This window comes from Scyliorhinus torazame, chromosome 8, assembly GCF_047496885.1.
Source record: "Scyliorhinus torazame isolate Kashiwa2021f chromosome 8, sScyTor2.1, whole genome shotgun sequence".
Taxonomy (NCBI): domain Eukaryota; kingdom Metazoa; phylum Chordata; class Chondrichthyes; order Carcharhiniformes; family Scyliorhinidae; genus Scyliorhinus; species Scyliorhinus torazame.
The window spans coordinates 212,167,092-212,190,444 of NC_092714.1; the positions used below are offsets into that span (position 1 = coordinate 212,167,092).

Sequence of the window (23,353 nt, forward strand, 5' to 3'; positions counted from 1 at the left end):
TAGCGTTGGTGAGTCCACTACTGTTGCAGGCAGGGCATTCCACGCCCTTACTACTCTCTGAGTAAAGAACCTATCTCTGACATCTGTCCTATATCTATCTCCCCTTAATTTAAAGCTATGTCCCCTCGTGCTAGACATCACCATCCGAGGAAAAAGGCTCTCACTGTCCACCCTATCCAATCCTCTGATCATCTTGTATGCCTCAATTAAGTCACCTCTTAACCTTCTTCACTCTAATGAAAACAGCCTCAAGTCCCTCAGCCTTTCCTCATCAGATCTTCCCTCCATACCAGGCAACATTCTGGTAAATCTCCTCTGCACCCTTTCCAATGCTTCCACATCCTTCTTATAATGCGGTGACCAGAATTGCACACAATACTCCAAATGCGGCCGCACCAGAGTTTTGTACAGCTGCAACATGACCTCATGGCTCCGAAACTCAATCCCTCTACCAATAAAAGCTAACACACCGTACGCCTTCTTAACAACCCTCTCAACCTGGGTGGCAACTTTCAGGGATCTATGTACATGGACACCGAGATCTCTCTGCTCATCCACACTGCCAAGAATCTTACCATTAGCCCAGTACTCAGTCTTCCTGCTATTCCTTCCAAAATGAATCACCTCACACTTTTCTGCATTAAACTCCATTTACCACCTTTCAGCCCAGCGCTGCAGCTTATCTATGTCCCTCTGTAACTTGTAACATCCTTCCGCACTGTCCACAACTCCACCGACTTTAGTGTCATCTGCAAATTTACTCACCCATCCTTCTACGCCCTCCTCCAGGTCATTTATATAAATGACTAACAGCAGTGGCTCCAAAACAGATCCTTGTGCTACACCATTAGTAACTGGACTCCAGTCTGAACATTTCCTACCAACCACCACCCTTTGTCTTCTTCCAGCTAGCCCATTTCTGATCCAAACTGCTAAATCACCCTGAATCCCATGCCTCCGTATTTTCTGCAGTAGCCTACCGTGGGGAACCTTATCAAACGCTTTACTGAAATCCATATACACCACATCAACTGCTTTACCCTCATCCACCTGTTTGGTCACCTTCTCAAAGAACTCAATAAGGTTTGTGAGGCACGACCTACCCTTCACAAAACCGTGTTGACTATCTCTAATCAAATTATCCTTTCCAGATGCTTATACATCCTATCTCTTATAAACCTTTCCAAGATTTTGCCCACAACAGACGTAAGGCTCACTGGTCTATAGTTACCGGGGTTGTCTCTACTCCCCTTGTTGCTCTTTTTAGCCTTAGTCTATTTGCTCTGATTACGTCACCTTTGCTCACGAGTCGCCAGGTATCTTTATGATACCGCCACGTGGTTCAAGTTCAGGTTATGATTAATAATACAGCACACCGTTTAGTAAGGATTAAAACAATGGTCATTTATTATATACAACAAGCAATATTAATACCCTAATACTACTTTCTATATAATAAACCTATCACTACTGGCCAATACTTAACTTAGGAAGAGCCCACCAGGTCAGGGAAACGAATGGCTTGTCCAATCAGATCTGGCCCGCGGGATTCAAAAGGCTGCTACAGGTCGGTGGCTAGGTGTCTCTACCGGATAGCGATCGCTGGATTCAAACTTATTGTTGCCGGTAGCTGTTCTTGCGAAGGTCTCGAGCAGGCGAAGAGGAGAGAGAGCGATCTGAACTTGGACCCTCACTTTTATAGGGCCCAGGGGCTTCCCGCCTCCCGGGGCAGCCCTTGACCCTGAGTCCCAAGTGATTGGATCTGTCCCCAATCTCTGGGGTCGATGTGTCCAATGGTGAGGCGATTCCTCGATCGGGGGGTGGTCGCTCACCTGTCTTTGTTTCGGCCACTGCAGGCGCCGATAGGTCGGGCCCGGTATTCAATTGCTAATATGTTGCAATTGTTCCCGGGGATAGCCGATTTAACTGCAGTTGTCTGGATAGATGGGTTGCAAACAGTCCTGAATGCAACTGCAAATACCTGGGTTGATGGGCTATTGATAGCCCTGAGTATCAATCTGGGCTAACTTCCCAGAGCCGAATATGCAATACTGTCTGCAGCTGCCTGCTTGTGTCTTCTTAGCTGCTTTTCCCAGCAGTCTTTCGGGTTAGCCATTTTAAACTGGGTTTTGGCCAGATTAATCGGAACGCAGCCATTTTACGTGGCTACATTCCCGCCTTGTGATCCTAACGCGAAGCGTGAAGGATCACATAAATTTTGTCCTCTTCGTTCCCTGACCGGGGGTGGGGGGGCACCTCCTACATGGCCACTACTCTGACCCTAGCTATGCACAAAAACTTACCTAAACAATTCTTGAGGGCGCTATGTCAGGCAGGGGCATGTGTCTGGAAAAAAATAAACTGGGAACCTCTAATTTTACCTAAACAATTTTTCAAGCATTATACAATCTTATCTCTCTAAACATACAATAACAATCACAACATTTAATATATTCTTTCCTGGCTTGGCAGTCAAGCTCAGGATCATACATTTCCATACATTTTCTTTTTATTTACAGGAAAAACCGCCAGTGCATGTTTTATTATTCATATGTCGCGGGGGTCTGGGGTCTGGTCATAGCCGAATATCGGGGATCGGATCCGATAGACCGGGGTTCGAGCGCGGTACGCTCTCCTTTTCCACTTGCGGAGGCGCATGGTCTGTACTGCACAACTGAGTATAGCCAATGCCAACAGTGCCTCAATGATGTACAATAAGGAGTACCAAGTTATGAACTTGGCACACCAGGATAATGCAGCGTGGTTGGTGACTGGGCCCTCGGTACTACTGGGCCGTGAAGTGTTAACAGTAAAGGGGTTTGGAGTGATGGGGTCCGCGTTCCCGCGCCACCAAAAGTTCATCAAAAGAGTGTTGAGCACGATGAAAGGAGTCCTCATGGCTGTCTTCTTTCCTTCCTTTTCCTGTGTTCGCTGGTTTTCTCCGGACTTGGAGCTTCTGGAGTTCTGTAAGACAAGCGTAGTGTGTGTAAATACTTTGGTTTAATATCTGGTGTGTTAGTGTGTCTGTCCTTCTTGGGGCCAATTAAACCCTTATAATTGGTCACAGTATGTGACTCTCCCCCCATTTGTTTTTCAAAACAAATGTTTGGACACGGCACACTTCCCAATGGTGGACCAGTGCTAAGTTTATCATCCAAATGTTCTAGGATGTAAATAGCATGTGGGAGCAACCCAAAGGTTGCCTAAATAAAATAAAACTGTTTTTGAAAGAAAAGTTCGAATGAGGTGCGTGTGGGCCGCGACGGGTAAGATTTGGGTGGAGTCCCCGGGTAGGACGGCTACCAATACCGTATCTTCCCTACCCGAGCGTGTTTGACCAACGGGGTGGTCCCCAGGCAGGGCGGGTCTCACGCCATTTCTCCACTGCCTGAGCGACCAAAGAACGGACAAAAATGTAGTCATCATGGTGGGGTTACTGTTCTGATTCTACCATCAAATCAGAAGAGTAGCTACGATCGGGCGTCTGGTCTGGTGACCACGTACCTGTGGACAAGTTGGTACCACTGAACAAGCGTCTGGCTTGTCCAATTGGAAAAGAGCTACAAAGTTCAGGTGAATGGGTGTGGGGCGGTGAGAAAATTCTCCTGTAGGACGAACAACATTTAACAAACAGACAGACAACATAAAACATTCTGCAGGTTCCATCAGGAAGGACAACACTTTTCACCAAGTGTCTCCTTTAAATCATCATGTGGACAACTCAGTTCTCGGTCGCTATGGGCTCTGCCTTTTTCTTATTGAGAGTGCCTGTCGGTTGGGCACTCTGTGGTTTTTTAGGGCCATTGCATTCTTTAGCAAAATGTCCCAACTGTCCGCAATTGTAGCACTCTTGAGGTTTGGCTGGGGGGCTGTTCTTTCCCTCGTTTACCCAGGACGGGTTTGTGGAGAGTGGTTCTTACTGCCTGCACGTCTGCGGCGGCTTGGTTTTCCTTGGGGGTTCTAGTTGCTGATTTGCCGTGAACCGCTTGTTCCCAAACGCGGGACAATCTTTTGACCACCCCCTTTTCATTATGAGCCTCCTCCGAGGGGTCATAATTGCTACAGGCATTCTGTCCTGCTTCTGTGGCATGGGAGATAAGGGTGCGGGTCCACTTGGCCATATTGTCTGGGGACAAATGGGCACGATCTACGTTGCCGAAAAAGGCTTCAAAATGAATCCACAAGCATCCTGCGAACGCTGTGGGGTGTTCAGACTTTTTCTGTCTGCATTTATTCAGACAGTCTACAGGGTCGCCCCGGTTGTACCCGATCGCATCCAGGATCGCGGTATGCATTTCTGCAAGAGTGCCTCCTCCTACATTCTGTGGGTCGGGAAGGGCTGCTGCGACCGATGGGTCTAAGCTGAGGACCGTGAGCTTTACCTGCTCTTCCTCATCCAGGCCGTACATGGTCGCCTGGTGTTTGACGGTGGCAAAGAAATGGTGTGGGTCTGAAGCGGGGAGGAACGGTGTGATTTTGGCACACGTGTCCCGTAATTGGGTCACTGTGAGGGGGGTGGAATATAAAACTTCTGCCTCGTCTGCTGTGGCGGTGCGGTGGGTTGTTACAGGGTTCATGGGAGCCTGTATTATCTGTTGTGTGGGGGGTGGGCGTGCTTTCCTCCTTTGGGGTTTTCCCTGCGCACATGCTCCCTGAACATATCTCTGCGCTGTCTCTTGCAATTCTTCCCAATCAGGGCCGTCTTCCTGGTCTAAACTTTCCCCAAAGGTTTCTTGAAATCCCTTTTGGACAGAAAGCAGTGCTTTCAAGTCTGCAATCTGCTTTCGGCACTTTGCATGGTCCAAAGTACTCTGCCTTTGTTCCGTGGTTGTGGCGTGGAGCGCTCTCAAGGCTGCCTTGAGATCACTGCATTGTTTCTGGAGCGTCTCTACCTGGTTTTCTGTTTCTTTCTTTACCAGGACTGCACGCTGCAGGTCCTGATAAGCCTTTTCATATTGTGACTGGAAACTACTCAAGTGCGCCAGACAAGATTGGTGACCCCGTTTGGCGTCAGCCACCTCTTCGTCCTTTGCTGCTAATTTCCCTTTTAACTCCAGGTTCTCTTTCTCAACTTCGCATACATCGGTTTTACTCGTCCGATGTATGCCTTCTATTTCCTTGCGGAGCGTCCTGACGACCTCCTCTGTGCCTCGCAATTGTGCCAGACAGGACACAATTGACATCGGCTTGCGCACTTTTGCTGAACTCTTTTTGTGGATCTCACTCAGGTTCTCCCACCAAGTATGCCCTATACTTCCAGGACCTGAGTCGTCGTTATTACAGAAATCCTTCCACATGGGCCATCCTTTGCCCTGCAGAGATTTGCGGATTTCCACTTCCCAAACGGGACACTGTCCCGCTCCTACGCTGCTGACTGGTGCAACAGCAAAATCTTCAGGGTTCATGAGGCGCTGCATCGCTTGCATTGCCTGCATGGCTCTCTCTTATCTGCTCGTTACGTTCGAATTTGGAACAGGGGGCTAAGGTGGTGTGGTAGATGCGGGTACGGCTTGCGCTAATTTCCGAAATACCAACTGCCGATTGTTTTGACGCAACAAAAAATCTATCAGTTTTGCCTTATAACCCTGTTAGTTACGCATGCATATACACACTTCCGAATTGTGAATTATTAACCAGAACCGCTTGAACACTTGTGGGGTTTTTTTTGGTTCCGATTGGATTCTAATTCAAAATGTTGGGGTTCTCCCGGAGTGGTTTTCCACTTCTAAGTCGGGTCCCGTCAGGATGTCGGCAATTATGTTGCTCTTTTTAGCCTTAGTCTATTTGCTCTAATTACGTCACCTTTGCTCATGAGTCGCCAGGTATCTTTATGATACCGCCACGTGGTTCAAGTTCAGGTTATGATTAATAATACAGCACACCGTTTAGTAAGGATTAAAACAACGGTCATTTATTATATACAACAAGCAATATTAATACCCTAATACTACTTTCTATATAATAAACCTATCAATACTGGCCAATACTTAACTTCGGAAGAGCCCACCAGGTCAGGGAAACGAATAGCTTGTCCAATCAGATCTGGCCCGCGGGATTAAAAAGGCTGCTACAGGTCGGTGGCTAGGTGTCTCTACCGGATAGCGATCGCTGGATTCAAACTTACTGTTGCCGGTTGCCGTTCTTGCAAAGGTCTCGAGCAGGCGAAGAGGAGAGAGAGCGATCTGAACTTGGACCCTCACTTTTATAGGGCTTCCCGCCTCCGGGGGCGGCCCTTGACCCTGAGTCCCAAGTGATTGGATCTGTCCCCAATCTCTGGGGTCGATGTGTCCAATGGTGAGGCGATTCCTCGATCGGGGGGTGGTCGCTCACCTGTCTTTGTTTCGGCCACTGCAGGCGCTGACAGGTCTGGCCCGGTATTCAATTGCTAATATGTTGCAATTGTTCCTGGGGATAGCCGATTAAACTGCAGATGTCTGGATAGATGGGCTGCAAACAGTCCTGAATGCAACTGCAAATACCTGGGTTGATGGGCTGTTGATAGCCCTGAGTATCGATCTGGGCTAACTTCCCAGAGCCGAATATGCAATACTGTCTGCAGCTACCTGCTTGTGTCTTCTTAGCTGCTTTTCCCAGCAGTCTTTCGGGTTAGCCATTTTAAACTGGGTTTTGGCCAGATTAATTGGAATGCAGCCATTTTACATGGCTACACCCTTTTTGAACAAGGGGTCAACATTTGCTATCATCCAGTCTTCTGGCACTATTCCTGTAGACAAAGATGACTTGAAGATCAAAGCCAAAGGCTCAGCAATCTCCTCCCCAGATTCCCAGAGAATCCTAGGATGAATCCCATCCGGCCCAGGGCACTTATATTTTCACACTTTCCAGAATTGCTAACACCTCCTCCTTATGAACCTCAAGCCCTTCTAGTCTAGTAGCCTGAATCTCAGTATTCTCCTCGACAACATTGTCTTTTTCCTGTGTGAATACTGACGAAAAATATTCATTTGGCACCTCTCCTATCTCATCGGACTACAAGCACAACTTCCCACAACTGTCCTTGACTGGCCCTACTCTTACCCTAGTCATTCGTTTATTCCTGACATATCTGTAGAAAGCTTTAGGGTTATCCTTGATCCTACCTGCCAAAGACTTCTCATGTCCCTTCCTTACTCTTCTTAGCTCTCTCTTTAGGTCCTTCCTAGCTAACTTGTAACTCTCGAGCGCCCTAACTGAACCGTCATGTGTCATCTTTACATAAGCCTCCTTCTTCCTCTTGATAAGTGTATCAACTGCTTCAGTAAACCACGGTTCCCTCACTCGACCACTTCCTCCCTGCCTGACAGGTACATACTTATCAAGGACACGCAGTAGCTGTTCCTTGAACCCGTAGGTTCCCGCCACTCATTCCCACTGGAGTTGCCTGCCCCGCCGATTCCCGCAGAATCCCGGCCAATGCCACTCACTTTCTCACCCTCCTCCTCCTCTGGATATAAAAGCCGGATTCTCCGATTTTGAGGCTATGTCTGGAGGAAGTGTCAAGCTTTATGATGAAAAGGTTGCGGTCGGCCCCGCACCGATGCTCAGCCCGGTGGGGGTCTAGCAGCCATGCCACATTAAACTCCCGCCGTTCCCGACAGAAATGGCTGGAGAATATCTGGGTCCGTGGCCGCAAATGTGTATGGTGTCGATCTGCAGCGGTCGTGCCGTACAACTTGGCGTGGCCGCGCGCGGACCCGGCCTGCCAGATAGTGCCCCCTAACTGCCCTCGCCACCCCAGACCACCCCCCACCAGTCCCCCCAGACCACACCGAAGCTCCCCCCAGCCATTGGAACGGCCCCCCCCCCACCCCTCCCCGACTGTGGGGGCGCGGGGCACAGTCCGCAACCACCACGCGAGGGTGACAAAATCTCAGAGCACACATGTCCCACGCTGTTGGGAAGTTGGTCCATCGGAGCATCTGGGAGGGCCATCAGGTGACATCCTGGGGCTGTCCCAATGGCGTGCGGCATACTCACCAATGATGCCGTTTTGGAGGGGGCGAAGCATCCAAAAACAGGCGCCGCCCCCGATTTCGGTATCCAAAGGGGTACTCCGTCCGATCGCCGAATACAATTTTGCCGTCGGCAAGTGGAGAATGCAGCCCAACTGGTTTTATTATAAATTATTATTTTATTCAGAAAGTCTACCATTGGTCATTTTGACAATTATTGACTTGTAGACAAATCCTTCTTATTAGTGAGTTTTTATCTTGACTGAAAATAAATGCAGTGACAGCTTCAAAAGCAGGGACAGCAAAAACAAATACCCATTGGAGCAGTTACAATGGTGTTGTGTTCCACATTCTCACCAATTTACCAACTCCAAACTGCTAGGTCTAGCCTGCGCAACTGCCATAAAATTATTTTTAAAAACAACCCATCTAAATGAGCTGTGTGTAGGGGTGTAGTTCTGTGTAAATTATGGGGAAGGCCAATGGCGGCATTCTCTGGCCTCCCAGCCGCTTGCTTCTCGATGGCGTGTCATTCGCTGATGGCGGAATTCTCTGTTTCTGTCGCTGTCAATGGGAATTCCCATAGAAGCCAACCCACACCCGGGGCAACCTGTAGGCGGGGATGCATTGCCGGCGGGACCATAGATTCCCGCCACCAGTGACCGGCTGGAGAATTCCGGGACTGGATTCTCCGGTCGCCAATGTCAAAATCGCGTTCGCCGACTGGCCGGAGAATCCAAGTTTACAACAGAATCACGGGTGGCGCCGCTTTCGCGATGCTCTATCCTGTCCAAAATTCAAGGAGAATGCCGCGCCATGTATCAACGGCCTCAGGCCATTGCCTGAAGCCTGCCCCCCAGATGCTGCGCCCCTGACCGGCCAAGTTCCTGACCGCGTGGGACTCTCATGGTCTCGCCCATCGGGAACTCCGCATGGCAGCTGCAGACTCAGTCCAGCACCGCCACAGTCGGGGAGGGCCCATCCGCGGGCAGGGGACATTATTCGGGGCTGGGGGCACTTTGGGGGTGGTCCTGGGCGTGCGAGCCGGCCGAATGGGGGGAATATTTTGCGGGCCGGGTGCATGCGCGACCACGGACCCGGCAATTCTCTGGGGCTTATCGGCAGCAAGAGCCAGGTGCTCTCTGCTGCCGTCCTGCTAGCCCCCAGCAAAATGGGGGATCGGTGGCCATTTTGTGGCAGTTTTCCTGGCGTAAAATGCCATCATTCCCACGCTGGCGTGGGGACATATCCCCAGAATTGGAGAATCCAGCCTCTGGTCTTTGCACATAGGTTTGGATTCTCCATTCTGGGGACTAAGGGCTGGATTCTCCGATTTTGGGGCTATGTCTGGAGGATCCGTGACATTTTACGTAGTAAAAATTGGCGAGGCTTTAGCACCATTCCTACGACCGGTGAGGTGCTAACAGCTGCGCCACGTAAAACGCACAGCCTTCCCGATATAAACGGCTGGAGAATTGCCGGGTCCATGGCCATGCATGCGACCTCAGCGGTCGCGCCGTACAACATAGTGCCGGCCATGCGCGGACCTGGCCTACCAGATAGTGCCCCCCGGGGACACCTGATGTGTTCAGTGAGTTGGTTCAACGTTGACTGCAACTGGATGCAGTGAAACTAGAAACAGGTTTCTGACACAGGAGATGGTCCAACACTGTTTTATTGAACTTGCTGATTGCTGTACATAGTCTGCTGTGGGTTGACACTCTATCAATCTAATTGATAACCTCCTACTGGCTTGACCAGACTAGCTCTCTGCCACATGGAGATGGTGCTCACTGGCTTGTGCACTCTAACTATCTCAGTAGCTGTGTCCTGTGAGAGAGAGAGAGTCTTAATGCCCTGTGGGCTTTATAGTGGTGGTGTCCTGTCTGGTGATTGGTTGTTCTGTGTCGTGTGTGTTCATTGGTTATCCTGTGTGTCAATCACTGCCTGTCTGCATCTCATTGTATACAAGAGTATAATAAATTTTGGAACGCGCCGGTATATACATGCATGACTATGTACAAGTGGTGAATGAATGAACATATGTACATGGGAAGGTGTCTATCGTGCAGATACAGGGCAAACTGAACAAAATTTACAAGATTTAAATCTCTAGATTCAGTCTTTGTGGCGGGCGACAAATTCTTGTCGATTGCCTCAGAGGTGGAGGGGGGGACCCCGGCACCTGGACAGGCGGGATTGCTGCCATTTCGATGGCCTCGTGGACAGGCGGGATCGCTGCCAGATCGCTGGCCACGTGGGGCAAGATGTCCTGAGGTGGCATGATGACATGCGGAGATGTGCGGCCAGGTGGTGGGCAGGGAGCTTTGCGCAGCACCCTCCTGTTGCGTCGTAGAATGGAGCCATCAGCCATTTGAACATTGAAAGACCTGGGGGCAGCCTGTCTGACGACAACAACTGGGGCTGACCAGCCTCCCTCAGGCAACTGGACGCGATTGTAAAAAGGGATTCTCTGCCCAATCGCTGATTGTGATATCGGCGTGGGCATGCGTAGAAAACTGCCCTAAGTGCTACCACTAGTGGATATTTGCAGGAATACGTGCTGTCACTAGGAGCACTGGTCAGCAGCGATTCATGTTATGTAAATAGGCCAGCACGCATGTCACATGCAGCCCACCCGATTCACAGACCTGCAGGCATCAGACTCGCTGGGGCCGGGACGGTACAGTAGCACAGTGGTTAGCACTGTTGTTTCACAGCTCCCGGGTCCCAGGTTTGATTCCTGGCTTGGGTCACTGTATGTGCGGAGTCTGCACATTCTCCCCATGTCTGCGTGGGTTTCCTCCGGGTGCTCCGGTTTGTTGCCACAGTCCAAAAATGTGCAGGTTGGGTGGATTGGCCATGATAAATTGCCTTTAGTGTCCAAAGGGGTTTGGTGGGGTTACTGGTTTATGGGGATAGGGTGGAGACATGGGCTTGGGTGGGGTACTCTTTCCAGGGGCTGGTGCGGATTTGGTGGGCCGAATGGCTTCCTTCTGCACTGTTAATCCTATGATTCTGTGATTCTACTGGCTTTTAAAGCAGACCAAGGCAGGCCAGCAGCACGGTTCGATTCCCGTACCAGCCTCCCTGAACAGGCGCCGGAATGTGGCGACTTGGGGCTTTTCACAGTAACTTCATTGAAGCCTACTCGTGACAATAAGCGATTTTCATTTCATTTTCATTTCTATGATTCACGTCAGAGCTTGACAAGCTGGAGCAACTTTGAAGCACTCTACCCAGCACAGACTGCCATTCCAGCCAAGGAGATGGCAGAGAAAAGACCAACATCAATATTCCTAGACTCAGAAATTGAGTGCATGCTGGATGCCATTGACAAGAGGAGCGACACCCTTTTCCCCAGGGTGGGGCAGAGACTCACACTGCCACCCTGAATGAGGCCTCGGATGAGGTGGCAGAGGCTGTGTGTGCTGCCAGCCTTACCGAGAGGACCAGCATGCAGTGGTGTAAGAAGATGAACAACTTCCTTCAAGCAACTTGGGTGAGTAACCACATCTGTGCCATTGGCATCACTCCGGCCCCTCACTCCTTAAATTTGCCCCCAACCCATAGAGGCCAATATCACCACATCTGCCTGCATCTCCCTTACAATCTCCCCCCATGAACCCCCAGCACATGTATTGTGCTCTTTGGCCAGGAACTTGCACACACATGCCAAGAGCTCCTGGGCCACCCTCTGTTGAGCACCACGCATATGCTGCAGCATATCAGGTGAAGGCAGGGATTCCCCAGAGAGTGGATGGTTGGAGGGCTCCCTGATCCCAGGGAACAGCTGTCACCCAGACATAAGTTGCGCTTCTGGAAAAGATGATCCCATCACTGGTGCAAATGCAGAAGCACAGCTAGAATCTACAGGAGGGTGAGTGAGCAACTCTCCAGTGGCTACAAGTACAGCTGGAGGAATCCAACCACCTTCAGGTGCAGGAGATGGTGCCGACAATGCGAGGCCAACACTGAAAGGATGGCAGCCGCAGCGGGAGACCTGGGGCAAGATGTCAGGGCCATGTGTTAGTGCATCGAAAACTTGGGCATGCTGTGCTGTCCATGGCTGAGGCGCAGGACAGGAGAGCCCAGTCAGAGGCGCACATGACCCGGGGAGGAGGGGCGCACATAGGTATTGTTGCGGTGCTCCAGAGCTCGGTCCATTCACAAAGGGTCATGGCTGAGGGCATCGAGAGCATTGGCCGGGTGCTGACTGACCTTATCTATTCACAGAGGGACATGTCACAGTCACAGAGAGACATGGCCAAGGCAATGAGGGATGTGGCTCACACGCTGAGGGACATGACCCAGTCACAGAGCTCCATGGCTGAGGGAATCACCTGGTTCAGGTGAGCAAGCCTCCAGGACTGGCAGCGTGTTGTACCATCAATTCACAACAAGACAATGAGAACGAGTGAACAGAGACTTTATTAACCGAGAACTTGCCTGTCTGTCAGTTCCGTAACAATGAGTGCCGCCCACAGGTGCCAGGTCTATATACAGCCCTGGGGGGAGCGGAGCCAAAGGAGGAGCCCACCGGGGCTCCTGTACAATACATGGTGGTAGATCGTATTACTATTTCCTCGCCATAGGCCACAGTACTATACAGACAGGGTAGATCATATTACCATTTCCTGGCCGTAGGCCACAGTACTAAACAGACAGTTTATACTATGGTGAATACATTCACCACACAGCGCCAAGTGACGGTGGAACCTCCGGAGCCCACTCCGGCCTATCCATTCCATGGTGTAGCCTGGCGGTCAGTGAGCACCCCAAGGGAGGAGGAAGTGATGGGACTCAAACTGGCGCCTCCCACAAGGGAAGTGATGGAACACCTCAGCCTTTCCAAATCCCCCACGCCTGACACTGACGCATCTCATCGGCAGTGGGCAGAACAGGGTGACACGTCGTCACCCGTGACACTCGAAAATTGGCCGGGCCCATCCAGGCTCAGGCCCTCCCAAGAACAAACGCCAATGGTACCACAGGGTAGAAGGTGAGTCAAGCAGCAGGTGGCCTCGATTTCTGATATGCTGTCCTGGGAAACACCTAGAAAAAGCGGCAGGTTGTAAAAGATAAGAAAGATAGATGACACTTAAGTTGGCATGGGTGTAGGAGAGAGTAGATAGCAAGGGGAATGGGCACATATGTTAAATAGTCACAATTAAACACTTTTGCACCACCAGTTTGATCTGTCTCTAACCTCTGTCTGATGTGTCTGAAGAATGGGCTGGGTGTCGTGCAGTGGCTGGGTGGACCGGGGGTAGGGAGTGGGGGGTGGCCGCAGTGCGCCCACGATGCATGAACATCTCACATGCGTACACCCTCACAGAGAAGTGTCAGAGAGCAGCAGTGTGAGCCCACCTTGTATGACAGGATCCCCAGTGAGTGACCCCTAACCGTTCACCCTCTCCCGGAACCCCCTCACCGTCCCCGCTCCTTCGAGATGATGCAGTCCACACTGCACCCCTGTCCCCATTAGTGAATGGCACCTGACCTATGGGGAGCCTCTATCCTCATCAACCGTCTCTGCCAGCTGGAGTTCTGGTGGGTTCCGCAACTGGTGTTAGTGATGGACTCTGTGGTCCCTGTCCTGTTTCTCCCAGTGGGGTGTACTGGGGGGGTCTCCTCACTGGGTGAGCATCATCCTCTCCTGCCTGAAGGATGGCAACTGGTTGTATGGTGGAGCTGTTCATACTGTTCAGGCATGCAGCTCAAAGCTAAGAGACGTGTGTGCGGGCAGGTCCTACAGATGAGGGTGAGCGAGAGATGTGTGCATGCGCATGTCGACGACAGCAGCGGTGACGCCATAGAACATGGCGCTGGCTGCGACCGGACCTGACCTGTCAGATATTGCCCCCCTGGATACCCCTCGCCACCCTCGGAAAATCCTCCACCAGTCCCCCCAGCCCTCGCCAAAGCCCCCTCGGCCAGCGGCACCGCTCCCCCCCCCACAGACTGTGGCGGCACTGGACACAGTCTGCAGCCGCCATGCGAAGTTGACGAAGACTGAGAGCACAAGTGATCCATCGTGAACGTGGCCCATCAGGGGTGGAGCATCGGGGGAGGGCCTTCAGGTGACGTCCTCAGGCCGTCCCAACAGCATGCGGCATACTCCCCGATCATGCCATTATGGAGGGGGCGGAGCATCCAAAAACAGGCACCGCCCCGATTTGGTCGTAATAAGGGATTCTCTGCCCGATCGCCGATTACGATATCGGCATCGGGCAATGGAGAATCCCGCCCCCTGTTTTTCAGCCGTGCTCCATTCTCCATCTGATCGGGAAACCAGGGGCTGGATTCTCAGCCGGCGGGTTCCTCGGTTTTGCCGGCAGCCCGGAGGTTTCCCGACGGCGTGGGGCTGTTCCACAACGAGAAACCCCATTGACCAGCCGGTGTAACGGAGCATCCAACCGGCGGGGTGAAACAGAAAAGTGGCGCGGCGAGCCGGAGAATCAAGGCCCTGATACTGACTTCGGGAATTGGAGAATCCAGCCCATAAGCATTATTAACAAAGTAAAATTGTGGCCATGGCGGGGAAAGGTATCAGCCTTCACTTTAAAAAAAAATGTTCTTACTGATTTTACTGAGTTGACTTTTTTCCCTAAACTTGACAGAGTTCCATTTAGAATCAATGGTTCAAGCAATCAGATAATCCCACCATGCACCCAGTGATACAGCCAATAACCGCGGTAACCGGAAAAAAAATTAATGTTTAAAGAACCGTTTTCCGGAAAATGCCTTTCTCCACACGGATCTTGGCAATTCTTCAGAAATGTCTTAACTAGAATTTGTTTATAGCGTTTGGCTCATTCACATATGAAAATTTTGTCCCTAACAAATTTGATTTATTTCCCTCCTTATTTTTAAGATCATGCTCCGCACTATTCTGCCGTGCCGTGTACTGTCAGGTAATCTGTTGCAAGCCTACTGATGTTCCTTCATAACCAGGCAGTTTTGTGTTTAAGAGTGGCTGTATTGATTCATCCACCACCTTCACGTTGGGAAGTGTCTCCCATCTGGCCAATTCCACAAGTGACTCAGTGGAAATCAGGAACTTGCTATGTGGTGGATCTCAGGATGTAAAATGACTTTCCACCACAGACACCCCTGCACAAGTTGAACTGCCTTGTGTGCTACTTTTACTAACCTGAACTGGAGTTATGCCATACTATGGAGCAAATGCAGTTTGGCGTCAACATTAATAAATGCATAATGTGGCTCACTGACCGGCGCCCTGAAGGAGTTCACCTCAGTTCTGCTCCGGTATGTTATCAGAAGCTCCCAAACCACTTTCCTGAGAGGAGATCTTCATTCTGAGTTGTTTTCCTTTGCTGCCATTGTCTCTCAGGCAACTGTCTTCCTTGTTAACGACATGCCTCTTTAGCTCTCTGAGATCTATGTATTAAATTATGAAAACAGTAAGAAATTCGCACTCTTTTTAGCTTTTTCATTAAATAGAATGATTAAAGTTATGGCAGTAGATAGCGCGTTGGATCACTGTAATTCAACTGAAGGGTGTACGTGACAAAGTGAGAAAATCATACTTGAATGTGAGTAGAACTTGGTTGAATTCCTGACATGAAATTGCTGCGAGTTATGTGTTATTTTATATGATGTTTATTTGGTAGACGTGCTGTAAAATAAAATCGGAAGCTTGCAGAGCAGAGCACAGTAGTGCATTCATACTCTTCAGTGGATCATTAAGTTGCAGGTTTCTATCCTGGTTTAACAGAGTGTCAATTCCCCATCTCAACTGGCAGAGATTATCAGGCAGAGATGGTGGGGGGGGGGGGGGGGGGGGGGGTGGGGGGGGAGGGAGGGGGAGTGGGAGGCGGGCCAGGATAGGGGGCCTGCCTGGGAAATGCTGATCAAAGAACACAGACTACACCACAGGGAGGGAGGAGTGGACCTCGGGTCCCCTGGGTTGCTGTCTCATACTTCAAGCAGTCAGATCAATAAAGAAACAGGGACTGGTGTGCGAACAAGCCCCTGCTTGCCTGAATAATAGGTGGTGGGAAGAGACCTTTTAAAAAGAACAAAACATTAAATGTCAGCTCAAAAAGAAGAAAAGTTCGACTTAAGTAAGAGTATCACTATCACTATTATTCCTGGTGCAGTTTAGCCTGCCGGGTTCCGCGGAGGGTAAAGGTGCAATATACCATGCAAGCCTGTGTATAAACAAGTCAAAGATTGTGTTTATCTGTTTAAATAGAGTACTATTTATATTTTGTGGAGAAAATATTTGAATCCTCATTGTCCATTCCCAATTGTGAGAATCATGTAAATTTATAGGTGATATATCACTGCTACCTACGGCGCTGAGGACCCGGGTTTGATCCTGGCTCTGGGTCACTCTCCGTGTGGTGTTTGCACATTCTCCCAGTGTCTGCATGGGTCTTGATGTGTTGGGTGTTCTGGATTACATACAGGCCACCAACACTTGAAGTACTGCAACACTATTTTATTAAAAGGTTAACTATTTAAACATACTTGAACTGTGGGTAAACACGATACCAGCTTTAACTAAAGACCTTTGCCTTGTCCTAACCAGTTGATGCACTCAGCACATGGTGAATGTCTGTGTTGCAGGCTGTGAGCTCTGTGCTCCTAGCTAGCTGCTACTCGAATGAGCGGGAACTCTGATGTCCCCTGTCTTTTTCGTGCGTGTGCTCTCACTGGTGATTGGCTGCGGTGTTGTGTATGTTGATTGGTCCCACTGTGTGTCCATCAGTGTGTGTCTGCACCATGATAGACTGGTGTACATTATGACAGGTCTCACCCCCACAACTCAAAGATGTGCAGGCTAGGTGGATTGGCCATGCTAAATTGTCCCTTCTTTGGCAAAAAATAATTGGGTACTCTAAATTAATTTTTTAAAAATGTATAGGTGATATATCATTGCATAACATACAAATGGTTCTAGCGATGTCATAAACTGCAAATACTCAAGCGATTTATTACCTACAGTTTGAGAGTCAGTGATATCTCACTGTTTTTCTGAATAAAATGTAAACTAGGTGGCAGATTTTAGGCCCACTCTCTGGCCTAGACTTGGTGCTGCATGAGTAGTGCTTGCTTGAATCAATGGCCCCAGTATTGATGAGCACTGATTACCAGGCCTCGTCCAAATGCTTGGTGTGAGCTGTAGGCACTGGCTGCTTCTTCATGGGAAGCTCATCTGATTGAAGGGATCGTGCCAGACCGTCTGTCTTGCTAACATAGGCCGTGGGGTAGATGCCAACAGCTGGATTGAAGTAGGTGAGGCGAAGGGCTCATTGAAACTCCTATGGAACCAGAGGGTCGTGCTTGCTTTGCAAAAGGATAGAAAAACAAATCTGCATTTCGCTGGAAGCCCTAGGGTCCATTGAAGATTTACGCATGGGGCAATACCAGTGCAGGTCCTGCTTATCGCCACTTAATTTCTTCATGACTCCTTTCAGCAGGCATTAGGACCTTGATTGACGTAAGCCACAAATTTAGCAATGGGACCAACAGGTCACTCAGATTGCACCTGCACAGGAGGCTACCCTCCTGCTAAATTGGTATGTTTTAGGTCTCTTTCACATCTACAAAACTCACACACACAAACCAATCTTTCTGTTGTAAGTTCATTTTTGAAATGTATTTGTTTCCTTTTAAAAATTAATTGTGTGACAGGCACACTGAGTGCTCCAGCGATGAGAGGTGAAGCTATTGAAACAACAACTGGTAAATCCAGGCACAGTTTTACAAGTGTTGAATGATTGCTCCTGAATTCCCAGGAGAAAGCCTTCCGTTTATTAGGAGGCAGTTTGTTTCTTCTCAGTTTGGCGACACTGTTAAACAATAAATTGGATAGAAACTCTTTTTGCTGCTCTTCTGGGATCAAAAGTGTCTGTGCGAGTTGTGAGGGAGCATTCAGTACTCAGAGGGTTAATCGAGACTTAATCAGGAAATTGCATTTGAAATTTCACAAGGAGAAAGAAATTAAATACAATTTAAAGGCTTTGCCAGAAAAGATTTGGAGATTTGGAAAAAAAATAACCTTTGTCTCAAACCACAAACTTATTCACTGACTCCTTCAGATGACTGCAATATTTTTCTGTTTCAATGTCGCATGCTGTTATGCATAACACTAATCATGTGCAATGTACTCAAGTATGTGAACAAGCAGAGTGCTGTGTGATTTACAGACTTTTCAGTTTAAGCCAAGCAATAAAAGTGACATTTATTCTATGAGAATTTCACAGTGCTTACCAGCATCTCTGGAAGCTCTGAGACTGAATATCTGTGCTCCTTCCTGTATCCTGCGCCAAGAGCACCACTGTGGCGTTCTACCCCACGGATTGATGAGCCTGGGATGCCAGTTCACTGCGCTTTGCAGCCACTCTGGAGCCAGCACACATCTGGAGTGCAGTAAACGTACCCAGAAGCAAAAAGCAGCTCTGTAAGGGTCATCAGTACAGAGAGCGGCCGCTGACAAGAGGCGCCATCCCAAACCCACATGCATTTCCTTATGTAAACACATGTGGCCAAAAGGCATCTATGGTCACCCTTTCCTAACTGGGTTATATGAAACGGCTTGAACAGCTCGAAACAATGCCACCATTATTGTGCGAACATTCCTGCAACCAGGAACAACTTTTCTTCACACAGCAGAAAACTGTTCTTGAAAGAGAACAATTATATTCATTGTAGATGCAGGATTATTTTTAAAAACGTGTAGCACCGCAACAGTGACATTGTATACTTTTCATCCCATTATGGGGTGATTTTAAAAGAAAATATTGAAACAATTTATTACATATTTTGCTTTCATTTATCTCTCTCTCTCTTCTCTGCTTCGGTTTTCACCAGAGCTATAATTATACATTTGTGATAACTGTCCAGGAAATAATTTTTTTCACACAAACCACCGACTAAATTGGCTGTCTCCAGAGTACAGCTGGCAAACACTTGAAGGAAGTGCTTGTGGTACTGTGTGCAGTTCAGCACACCACCATACTGTTTCAGACTCCTTATAAGGACCTGTGCATGGCTTTATGTGCTTTTTATTGGTCACAGGAGGAAAGGTCGGCTGATCACCATAAATCAACAAAACATAAAATGAATTTTTAAATGCAAAATTTTAACAATGTAAGCAATTTATTAGAATTACAGAACAGTGGGGCATAAATTCTCACCTAAACTGCATGTTTTTGTTAAGCTGTGGGTCAGGATATCTGAGAATGGAATCCTTCATGATTACAAGGAAAACATTATTTAGCTTACGTTTTTGCTTTACATTGCATTAGTGCTGAATTACTGTGCAACATTGAATTCGGGGGCTCTGGACAATTAAAGAGCTTCTAAAATAATGGGTCTTAACCCTTTAGCTGCCAGTGTCACATGTCTTTATTCATGCGCTGATAAAATTATACTAGGATTGTATTTAAGCATCTGTTCTGCTGCATTACTCCATGAAGCTTTTGTTTACCCTGGTGGATATTTTGTACTGCTAATATTTAGTCTCAGTCACTGAAAACAACAAAAGGATCAAGCCTTATGAAAGGCTTAACAAAAATGAAATTCCTTGATCTTGTACCAGAGAAAATTAAGTTTTAAAGAGGTAAATTAGGTTTATTTGTATGGGTGCTTGTATCCTCTGTGTGTAGCTCAGCGTTGATTCGAATTAATATACAAATTGCTTTACCTCACACATCAAATCTGCAGACTTATTGAATGGGCTCACTGGATATGATTTCTTTCATTGCTGCAATTTTAATTCTGCAGACAAGTGCATTCTTTAAGTCAGTATGCCTGACAAAGCACTTCTTGTGGGCAGCAGTGTTACGAGAACAGAGCAGGGCATTTTGTAACCTCCATCACAGACCGTTATTGTAACACAAACAGCACAACCCTTAAAATATAACTTATTAACTAATCTTAATAAACTTATGTGAGCGATAACAAGGAGAGAAGCACATCAGGCCCAGCCAGATATGACACTTACTCAAAGATTGACAAATAGCTTTACTACTCATCTATTATTAGGGAGTCTGTGGCTGAACGAGACCGCTTGCAGCCTTGGCATTGAATTTTAACCCAGAGATTCTGACTACATATCTGCACCGTCACTAAGACTTCCTATTTCCACCTTCACAACATTGCCCAACTCTGCCTCTAGCTCAGCTCATTTGCTGCTGAAACTTTCATTCATGCCTTTGTTACCCCCAGACTTGACTGTTCAAAAGCACTCCTACCTGTCCTTTCACATCTACCTTTCATAAACATGAGACCTTCCAAACCTCTGCTGCCTGTGTCTTAACACGCACCTATCACCTCTGTGCCCACTGAACAGCAATGGCCCCCAATCAAACAATGCCTCTATTTTTAATTTCTCACTTTTCCATACTAATCCTTCCTTAGCTTTGGCCCTCCCTATTTCTGTAATCTCCTCCAGATCCACAACACCCACTGACATATCTGCTCTCCTCCAATTCTGGCCAGTTGAGTGTGGTGAATGTATAATTACTGATAATTCACCAGTACACTGTGATATGTTAATAACCCTGTGGGCTCTACCTATGGGCCATTGTGTGGCTTCACCCACAGGGGATATGTTGGGGCATGTACTGACTCCGCCCATGACTCCACGCCCTTTACAGGAAGTATAAGAGCAGCTGACCTGCGGGGCTGCCTTCAGTGTTGTACCGGTCACAGGCAGGCTCAGTTCTAAGCTGATTAAAACCACGGTTTACTTCTCCACGTGTCTTCGAGTGAATTGAAGGTCGTATCAATTTAATCAGCTTAAAATACTACTATGGAATCAGCCCTTAAACCTGATAGACTGGAACTCGATCCACAGACCGCGGAGGCGAAATACATTTTTTCACATTGGCTTCGATGCTTCAAGGCCTATCTCGCTATGTCGTCTACGCCATCCGTCACTGACGAACAGAAGCTGAGCCTCCTCCACGCACGGGTGAGCCATCGCATTTCTGTCCAGCTCGAAGAAGCTGCTTCCTATACAGAGGCCCTCGCACTACTCGAACGCCTCTATGTGCGGCCTGTGAACGAGGTATACGTGCGACATGTCTTCACTACTCACCACCAGCGCCCCGGGGAGTTGCTAGATGATTACCTATGTGACCTCAAAGCCCTCGCACGCAACTGTAACTACCAGGTCAATACTGCCACTCAGCACATGGAGCTCGCCGTCCGAGACGTTTACGTGGCGGGGGTCTGATCGAACTATGTGAGACAGCGCCTGCTCGAAAAAGGGGCCCAGGACCTGGACGACACGGTAAAACTGGCTACCTCTCTGGAGGCCGCTGTTCAGAGCCTTACTGCGTTCCCGGCCGATCACGCGACCCCCTCGTGGGCCCCCGACCTGAGACTACCCCAGGTCTGTGCCTCGCAGCCGCCCGCCCATCATGGGGGGCTACCCTGCTACTTTTGCGGCCAGTCCCAACACCCCCAACTGCACTGCCCGGCGCGCAACGTGAACTGCAGCAGCTGCGGGCGAAAAGGACATTTCGCCAAGGTCTGCCTGGCCAGGTCTAAGAACTCGAACTCACAGACCCGATCCACAGACTCACAGGCCCGCAGACCCCGCAAGGTGGCAGCGTGTCTGCCGACTCCGCCTCCGCATAACATGTGCGACTCATGGGGGCCGCCATCTTGGCCATCCACCCCTACGCGTCCAGCCACATGCGATCCATGGGAGCTGCCATCTTCGACGCCATCTTCCTCACCGCTCGCCATGCTCGACCAACGGGGGCCGCCATCTGCTACGCTGATCGACGCGTACGACCTACACGGACACCCATCACGGGGCCACCCCAGCACCTCCGATCATGCCGCCGGCTACCCACACCTCAGCACGGTTAGCTGGACCAGTCACACCCTAAGCACCTCCGGAGCTCCATGATGGCCGTCCGGGTTAATGGGTACGAGACACCTTGCGTTTCCGACTCCGGGAGCTTCATTCACCCGGACATGGTAAGACGCTGCTCGCTCCCAATATTCCAGATGCAACAAACCATATCCCTCACCCCTGGGTCGCACTCGGTGCAAATCCAAGGGTGCACTACTGCAACCCTAGCGATACAGGACGCTGAGTACGCTAATTTTCAACTATATGTGCTCCCAGGCCTCTGCGCTCCTCTCCTTTTGGGACTCGACTTCCAGTGCAACCTCAAGAGCCTAACTCTTAAGTTCGGGGGGCCCCTGCCCCCGCTCACCATATGCAGCCTCGCGACCCTAAAAATCGACCTTGGCAAACCTCACCGCCGATTGAAAGCCAGTAGCCACCAGAAGCAGGCGGTATAGTATGCAGGACAGGACGTTCATTAGGTCCGAGGTCCAGCGTCTCTTGCGGGAAGGGGTCATAGAGGCCAGCAATAGCCCCTGGAGAGCTCAGGTGATGGTCGTCAAGACTGGGGAAAAGTTCCGGATGGTGGTTGATTACAGCCAGACCATTAACCACTTTACGCAACTCGATGTGTTCCCCCTTCCCCGGATTGCAGACATGGTAAATCAGATCGCGCACTACCGCGAGTTCTCCATGGTGGATCTGAAGTCTGCATACCACCAGCTCCCAATCCGCCCGGAGGACCGCCACTACACGCCGTTTGAGGCAGACAGCCACCTTTTCCATTTCTTCCGGGTCCCCTTTGGCGTCACGAACGGGGTTTTGGTGTTCCAACAAGCGATGGACCAAATGGTGGGCCAGTACGGGCTGCGGGCCGCGTTTCCGTACTTGGACAATGTCACCATCTGCGGCCATGATGAGCAGGACCACGACGCCAACCTCCACCGATTTCTCCAAACCGCCCAAAAACTCAACCTCACCTACAACAAGGAGAAATGCGTTTTCCGCACAGCCAGGCTAGCCATCCTCGGCTACGTGGTGGAAAACGGGGTCCTCGGGCCCGACCCTGACCGTATGCGCCCCCTCCTACAACTCCCTCTCCCTCACTGCCCCAAGGCCCTGAAGAGGTGCCTTGGATTTTTCTCCTATTACGCCCAGTGGGTCCCCCAGTATGCGGACAAAGCCCGCCCACTATTTAAGGCCACCCTCGTTCCACTGGCAGCCGAGGCCCGCCAGGCCTTCAACTGCATCAAGGCAGACATCGCCAAAGCTGCGATGCGCACGGTGGACGCGTCCGTCCCCTTCCAGGTGGAGAGTGACGCCTCAGAGGTCGCTCTCGCCGCCACCCTCAACCAAGCAGGCAGACCAGTAGAGTTTTTTTCACGCACCCTCACCACCTCCGAAATTCGACACTCCTCGTTCGAAAAAGAAGCCCAAGCCATCGTGGAAGCCGTGCGGCACTGTAGGCACTATCCCGCTGGTAGGAGGTTTATCCTCGTCACCGACCAATGATCGGTTGACTTCATGTTTGACAATACGCAGCGGGGCAAGATCAAGA

General features: G+C 49.6%; 1 long non-coding RNA gene across 3 annotated transcripts in view; it reads right to left on the minus strand.

The window, feature by feature from the left end:
- LOC140428363 (uncharacterized) overlaps window positions 1-18,449 on the minus strand; it is a 37,107-nt gene extending 18,658 nt beyond the window's left edge. Inside the window, exons 1-2 of one of the 3 annotated variants that reach the window (XR_011948753.1) lie at window positions 18,198-18,449; window positions 15,109-15,356 (exon numbers count right to left, since the gene is read on the minus strand). This is a non-coding gene — a long non-coding RNA (uncharacterized lncRNA). The remainder of the gene's footprint in view (window positions 1-15,108; window positions 15,357-18,197) is intronic. The other 2 variants (XR_011948754.1, XR_011948752.1) reach the window with 2 other exon arrangements.
- Between the last annotated feature and the right edge of the window lie 4,904 nt (window positions 18,450-23,353).